Raw genomic sequence first — 8739 nt, forward strand, 5'->3', positions numbered from 1 at the left:
TGCGGTCCGTTTGATATGGTGGCCAAAATGGCCCATATGTTTGTATCTGTATACATGATCGACGATGTGCATTCCGCCGCTCCTTTTGGCTTTGATATGATATCTTTGAACGCGCGACCTCTTAAGATAATCTTTGATATCAGATCTGTTATAATGATTAATATGAAATCTGAGTTAAGCTATAATATGATGATTTGGTATGTTCGTCTTTCTGGGTGTCCAAGTAGGGCACCAGTCGCGGCCCACGGGGCTGGGTCGTGACAAAAGTGGTATCAGAGCGGTTTGTCCTCGGAATGTCTACAGGTCGTGTCTCGTAGAGTCTTGTTTATCGGTGTGTTGTGCACCACATCTATAAACAGGAGGCTACAGGGCATTTAGGATGTTACCTTTCCTTGAATCTTAGATCGTGCGATAGAGCCAGTTGTAGGAAATGAATTTTTTTTTTTACTAACCCTCTTATTTCAGCTGGAGAACGGTATCGACGTAAGACAGCGACTGATGATATTGGAAGTTACACAGTACACAGGTACGTAACGGTATGGAAGATGTATGCTGGGTAAGGTGTTTGAAATACGATTGAAACATAAAGTTGATGATTGAAAAGAAAAATAAACAGGAAAGTGTAGCAGGTGCAGTTTGAGTTGGGTATGTGAGGTAAGCCTCGGCATTCTTATGTTTTCTTGAAATTGTTAGCCCTGTGTGGCTATGATACGATTTGATATGATATATATATATATATATATATATATATATATATATATATATATATACGTATATGTGTTTGCCCTGTGAGGCATGGTTGGTATTTCCTGTGTACAGGTTTTGGGATAGTAAGAAATACAGAGGAACCTCTGCCCAAATTTTTCTAGAAATACGAAAAGGGAAATGAGATGTAAATTCTTAACCTGTCTCGAAGGTCGATACCGATAGGGTAAATCTACTATGTTGGATTAAAGTTTAAGAGATACTCTCCATGTCATTTGTAAGAAGCATTACCCTTATTTGGAAAATTTTATCGCGAGAAAGCATATACGAGTAGCAAGTTCGTAACTTATTTAAACGGACCAGAATATGTTCCAACCCCATTTTGTTTTAGCACAGCCCATGTGAAGGGCAAAAATGTCCGACGATCAAGTTTCCTCTAATTGAAAGAATACAAGTGTATGACAAGCAGTCGGGAATTGAGTGGTTCGCTCACGACTCAAATATATATATATATATATATATATATATATATATATAGACGTGGAGGAAATTATGTGAATTAAGTACTAAAAGATTCCGCGAAGTTCGTCGGACTCTAGCTTTCTTTGCTGGTGGTCGGAAGATACCCTACAGTAACGTTTTATCAGTTTTCCTCGACTGGTTGGAGATGGAATTTGTGGAATACAAACTTAAACTCGCGAGCTGTCTAGAATCATATATATACATGAAGGTAATATTGAGGGTTTACAGGGGGCGACACGGTAATTATAAAGTCAGAAAAGTAAAAGAATTCTCGTTAGGCCGGGGTGGGACCCGCTACGAGAACGTTTTGAAGAGTTGTTTAGACCCCGATTGGTCCTAAATTACGTGACAAAGGTTGTGCGGGGCAATCGGTGTAATTATACCGGCCTTAACGTGCCTAAATGCATTAACGTTGTAAGGTTAAGCGTGCCAGGGCCAGAGTAATTCTGGGATGGGTGACCCCCTGGGAAATGTACAAATATTTCGCAATCATAGATATAAGAGACGAATAGGGAATTTGGGGTAACCTAAAGGGAATTAGGATATGTGAAATGGTTAGAAACTTTATAGGGGTCACGTGAGCTGAGACGGATTGGATTGGTAAAAAGAAAGAAAAAGCAGCGTAGCTTTGAAGTTAGAGTAAATTTGAGCAAGTGATTGAAGATGTATTGTAAAGGAAATGGCAGTGATATATATATGTATGTGTAGGGCCCCCATTTATGACTGTGTCGATTGATTAGCGAACCCTGATAGCCATTATTGTGATATATGGAAAACATTAATCGAACAGAATTTATGAGACAAAGCGAAAGGTATGGGGCAGATGTTACGAAATAAACTGATATTCATGTTGCTACCGGTTGAGATTGGAAGATTCTAATACGATGATGTTTGGAAAGAAAAGAGAATGATTGAGTGGAAGGTAATCAAAATGTCAGAAAAAGTGAACCGTAAGAAACGTAATTAAGCAGAACCTCTAAAAGAGTCAGCGGTAAAGCACGAGAATTATTTGCGAAAACGAAATAAAATGTAGTAGTGCAGGACAAAGGGAACCTATGGTATGGAATGATGAATCATGTGCATATCAAATAATTCGAATATCGAGAAAAACAGAACAACGGATAAGGAACGGGTGTGAAAGAAGGAACTTGGCCAAATCATCCAATGAGGAGGAATATAATTATTAAAAGATAAATGGTTACATTAATTATGTTATCTGAGTGTCAGCTATTGGATAAGATTGTGTACTATGTAATTATGATTTTGTTAAGGTTTCGTACGAAGATAATCAAGTTGTAGGTTAGAAAGAAAAGATACGAATATGGTGTAAGTATAACCCCAAAGAAGGGGGAACGAAGGAGAGTAAGCAAAGTAAGTATACATGAAAACAACTGACATACAGAAGATTGAAGCGATAAAGGGCTGGCCTAGGCCTTCGACATTGACGGAAATATGTAATTCTCCGAGAATGGTCCGATTGTAGCCTATGTTCCCCGGCAGCTCAGACCGCACGAGGAGAAATTATTTCGCTCATGATCTGGAGTTAGCTACGGCGATTCATGCTTTAAAGAGATGGTGGCATTACTTACACGGGGTCCGCATTGACATTTATACGGGCCCTAAGAGCCTCTAGTATATTCTAAGCCAAAAGGGGCCGAATTCGCGGCAGGAAAGATGATTCGAATTAGTGAAAGATTATGACGTTAATATTTTGTGCCACCCTAGAAGGGCTAACGTTGTGGCATACGCACTTAGTCGTGAACCTATGGACGGCCTTGATCAGTGTACATTCAGAAACAAAGAATTGGTTTGTAAAACTCGTCAGTCGGCTAGCCTTGGAGTCCGTTTGGTCGGTTCTGAAGATATCGAAATTTTCGTCAGAGAAGTTGCAGAATCATCGATTATGGAATTAGTTTGAGGAGTCCATTCTGGTATGGCAGAGATACGACCTTCGACAATGAAAAGACTCAGTTCGAGGTTTCACCTGATGGGTATGGTTATACGAAGGCAGGCTATGTGTGCCTGACGTTGTAAGGCTGCAACGGCCAATTATGGCCGAAGCGCATAATGTTAGGTATCCTGTTCATCCTGAATCCACTAAAAGGTACCATGACCTCGGATGTCTATACTGATGGAATGGCACGAAACGGGACGTCGCAGGGTTCGATGCCCAGTGCCCGAATTACCAGCAAGTCAAAATTGAGCATCAGAAACCGGGTGGACTGTTTCAGGAAATGGAAATTCTGATTTGGAAGTGGGAGATAATTAATATGGATCTCATTACGGGTTTTCCTCGCACTCCGCGGAAGTCTGATTTCCATATGGGGCACGGTTAGTAGGCTGACAAAATTCAGTCCACTTTCTTCCCGTCGGAACCACTTATTCAGTTGAGGATTATGCCAGACTATATGTATTAAAGGAATAGTGAGACTCCATGGAGTTCCTGTATCTATTGTCACTGACAGAGGTACTCAGTTATAACTAATTTCTGGGGATTTGTTTCCAGGAAGGATTAAGGGCTCGGGTAAGTCTGAGCACAGTATTCCACCCTCAGAGCAACAGACAGGCCGAGCACATTATACAAACGCTAGAAGATATGTTACGGGCCTGTATTATTGACTTCGTAGGTAGCTGGGGTGATCATCTGCCATTGATCGAGTTTGCTTATAATAACAGCTACTATTCTAGCATCCAGATGGCCCTATGAGGTTTTGTATGACAGGAAAATTCAGGTCACTGATCGACTGGTTCGATACTAGCGAAACAGAATTAATCGGTCCAGATATTGTCCAGCGGGCCGTTGAAAAGGTAAAACTCATCCGAGAAAGACAATTAGCAGTCCAGAGTCGTCAGAAATCATACGCAGATAAACGGCGTCGACCCTTGGAATTCCAGGTCGGCGATAGGGTACTTTTGAAAGTATCGCCCATGAAAGGCGTAATGTGATTCGGTAAGAAGAGTAAGCTCAGTCCGCGACATATCGGACTTTATCAGATTGTTCGAAGAATTGAGAATGTCGCTCACGGGCTAGATCTACCATATGATCTGGAAGCGGTACATCTGGTACTTCATGTGTCCATGCTCCGCAAATGTGTCGGTAATCCTCCCAGAATATTTCCAGCAAAAGATATTCAAATGACAGAAAAATGGTCTGATGAAGAACAATCTGTAATTATTCTGGATCGCCAGGTGCAGAGATTACGCGATAAAGATATACCCCTATTAAGGTTTTGTGGCAAAACAATAATGGAGAAGCAATGACCGTGGGAATTGAGCACGGAAGTGTCCTCACTTTGTTTCTTTTGCCCACCGCTAAATTAAATTCCTTGCTCGCGTAGGTTCAAAGACGAATGTGTACCAATTGTGCTGACCGGAAAAGCAAACTCCCCCGAAGTACTTGCAGACCCTATAAGACTGATCTAACATTCGAGGACAATGTTCTAAAGGGGGGGAGGATGTTATATCCCGTATTTTTGTGTATTCGGGAAAATTTGAAATAATTTTGATTTGTAAGGAATAAGGTCATTTGTTGATTTGCATTAGTATATGTGTGTGTTGTTCACGAAAAATATTGGTGTGGAAACACGGAGGAAGGCCAAGGGCAAAAATTGGAATTTTGGAAATTAGTTTCGGGAATTACAAAATGAGAATTTTAACCAATTGGGCTCAAAACAATGGAAAGAAAAATGAGGCCCAAAATGAGGAGGGTGGCCGGCCAAGCACTATGGCCCAACCCCTCATTTTAATTAATTTTTCATGTGCTATAATTTATATAAGTATAATATATAAGTGGTCCTTATCCCTTTGATGTTTCAAGAAACATAGAATAGAAAGAACAAAGCACAAGAAGAGCAAAAATGAAGGGGCATTCGGCCCTAACCCTTGGAAATTCACCCTCAAAAATTTTGATCCAAAAATTATTTTCTTGTGGTATTCCTACTATATTAAGGATCCTCTACAACATGGTGCAATTGTTTGGGAAGAAAGAGCCCTTGTTTCTTCAATATGACAACATGTTAGAGTGAAGGAGATTGGAGAAAAAGGTAAGAATTCATTCCATGTCATTATGTTATGAAGGTTTGTTTGTGTTGTAGTGTGTGGAAATGAGTAGAATTCATGAAAATATGGAAGTTTGCAAAGTGGGTGTGCATATGTATGTGTGGCCGTGTGTGTGTGTTAATGTACAAGTGTGATGAGTTGAAATTTATGTTGTATTCTAGTTGTGTGTAGGATGGAATTCGTATTGAGAATGAAAGTGGAATGAATTTGGTTGAAGTTGGAAAACTGGAATGTGGCCGTGTGGTATTTGAAGTTTGGAAGGAGAATGAATTAATTTGGTTTAACATGTTAGTTGTGTTGTTGTGATGCTTGCAATGTAAATGAAGTTAAAATGATATAAGTTTGCATTGAAATGGAATGTAGAAGCTTATGTCGTTTAGGTATGATCTTATGCCAATATGAAAATGAAGTGTTAAGGTGCAAATTATGATGATTGTTGATGAACTTGGAAGATGGAAACATGTTATGAATAAGTATGTTAAAGATTAGAAGTTGTGAATGAATTATGACTTTGGCGGAAAGTTTGTATATTTTGTATATCTCGTGAATATTTTGTAGAAATGATATGAGATGCTTCCAAACTATATTGTGATGATCTTGGTTAATGATGAATGTGAAATCCTTGAGATTTGTTTGGAAATTTGAAGTTGACATGAAAGTATTGCTTTATGTAGGAAAGAAGAACATTGACGTTAGATCTATTTTGTTGTGATTCGTGATGTCTTTGGTATTGTGGGTTGTTGTTGTTGATATATTGAGCAGAGCTAAGCCTCGGGGATGTTATATATATAGGGAAAGTGCTGCCGAAATTTCGGTAGACAAATACATAGTTAAATGAATTCTTAAAGTCTTGCAATTCCTAATTGGTAACTTTGACCATTTGTAGATTCTGACCGTAAGACGCTTATAAGGTATGTAAGGCTACCCCATTCCTTCTTTTGGTATGTCCTAGGTATTCTAGGTCGATTTTTGAGCCCCGGAGGCATTTCTGTTCCTGGAAATCCGAATTGGAAATCGAGTACTATTCGTTCAATTGAATTGAACCTTAAAACTCATAATTTTGTTGAAAAGTGATCATATGTCCGAAACTTTTGTAAATGTAATCGAATCGCTTCGAAACTTCCATGTATGATTCCATAGACCCCAAATGTCCGTGATTCATGTCCGCCGCCTCGACATGACCCGAGGTGGGCCCGCTAACTTCGAGACTCTTTTCTTTGCTCTATAAGGCTCATTTTTGTATAATGTCGGCAAAGGACTCTTGTTTATGAAATTGGCTATCATAAATTAATGTTTTGATTGCCACGATATCCTAAATTATGTTTTGAACCATAAATACCATTTTGGAAATACTTTTACTAAATGAACCCCGTATTGACTAATTATTCGAACTACTTTGACTAATGAGTCAACATATAATTTTATCAAGTTTCAAAAGTGTTTTGATATACAAATTGCATTGTTTGCTCACGACTCCGCTCGTGCCCTTATTATGACTTCGTTCACCGGTTCCCGGGCCGGTTATGATTCGTGCGCACTATGATAAATTCGGTCGTATACTGTGTTACGGTTCCTGAGACCTCGCCATAGGGCCGGGTTCCGTTTGGAGTTATGCTGTGATATGGCTGGTGATATGTTATGATGATATGTGTGTTCGGGGATGTACGGAGATTTGAACCTTCTGGTGTTATGCTGTGTGTGGCACCAGCGTCGGAGTGGTGACCACGTTCCTGAGCTTTGCATGATTTTATCTGCATTATGTATATATGTTTTGGTACAGATTTTGATATACTGGTCAGTATCCCCTTTTTGTATCCTGTTTGTTTCCAGTTGTGGTTTACATTTCTGTACTCTATGCTTTACATACTCAGTACATCTTTCGTATTGACCCCCTTTCTTCGGGGGCTGCATTTCATGCCCGCAGGTACAGACACCGGTGATCCACCACTGTAGGCTCCACTTTCTGCTATTTCGGAGTGCTCCCTTTCATCCGGAGCCCACATTTTGGTATATATGTCTTTTGCTGTACATATACTTCTGTATATCTAACTATTTGGGTACGGCGGGGCCCTGTCCCGCCATATGTTTTCGTTCTGTATTTGTAGAGGCCTGTAGTCATATATGTGGGTCGAGGGTCCTATATGTGTCTGTTTGTTTGCGATTTGTGTCTTAATGCGGTCCGTCTGATATGGTGGCCAAAATGGCCCATATGTTTGTATCTGTACACATGATCGACGATGTGCATTCCGCCGCTCATTTTGGCTTTGATATGATATCTTTGCACGCGCGACCTCTTAAGATAATGTTTGATATCAGATCTGTTATAATGATTAATATGAAATCTGAGTTAAGCTATAATATGATGATTTGGTATGTTCGTCTGTCTGGGTGTCCAAGTAGGGCACCAGTCGCGGCCTATGGGGCTGGGTCGTGACAATCACATCGCCACAACGGTGCCGCTGGGGCTGCTCTGGTGCCGCCGTTATGGGCACCAGATGCCAGAAATTCCTAAAATTCCTAAGTCTCCAATTGAAATCCCAGGTTATTCCCGAGGCCATCTGCTCACAACATGACCACCTAAACCCATACAAAAAATACGCTACGAATGCGCTCGTAGTCTCAGAATTTCCAACGGAGGCCTCATTGACCGAAATGCATCCGAATGCATTGAGAGCTGAACCAAATACACATACAGGTTCTAAATGACCATCCGGACCTCTTGAAATTGACGAAACTCCGAAAAGGTCCGTTTGCCCAAAAGTAAACTTCGGGTCAACCCTTTTCACTTAAAGCCCATATTTTTACCAAAGTTGCCCGAATCCGGTCTAGATACCTCGGGAAGCGTATCAATGGTCCTCTCGGGTCAAAAGGGAGCTAATCAATGCTCGGGAGCGGGTGAAAACGCCGAAAGAACTATAACGACCAAACGGATCGTTACATCAGATACCAATTCAACCATTGCTTGTCCTCGAGCAAAGAAAAGAAGGAAAGTAGGGAAATACCTGAATCAGTGAACAACTGGGGATATCGACTACAATTATTAGACTCAGTCTCCCAAGTAGCCTCTTCCACAGGACGGTGCTTCCATTGCACTTTCACAGAAGCAATATCCTTGGACCTCAACTTCCGAACCTGCATATCCAAGATCGCGATAGTCTCCTCCTCATAAGTCAAATTCTCATTAAGTAATATAGAATCCTAACAGACAATGTAGGTACCGTCGGCATGGTATCTCTTCAGCATTGAAACATGTAAACCCGGATGAACTCCCGCCAAGCCTGGCGGTAATGCCAACTCATAGGCTATATCGGCGATAAAGTCCACAATCTCAAATGAACCAGTGTACCTGGGGCTCAACTTGCCCCTCTTACCAAACCTTATAACACCCTTCATGGGTGGAACCCTCAATAGAACCTGATCACCAATAGCAAGCTTCAAGTCCCGGACCTTTCG

This window comes from Lycium barbarum, chromosome 3 (assembly GCF_019175385.1).
Source record: "Lycium barbarum isolate Lr01 chromosome 3, ASM1917538v2, whole genome shotgun sequence".
Classification (NCBI taxonomy): Eukaryota; Viridiplantae; Streptophyta; class Magnoliopsida; order Solanales; family Solanaceae; genus Lycium; species Lycium barbarum.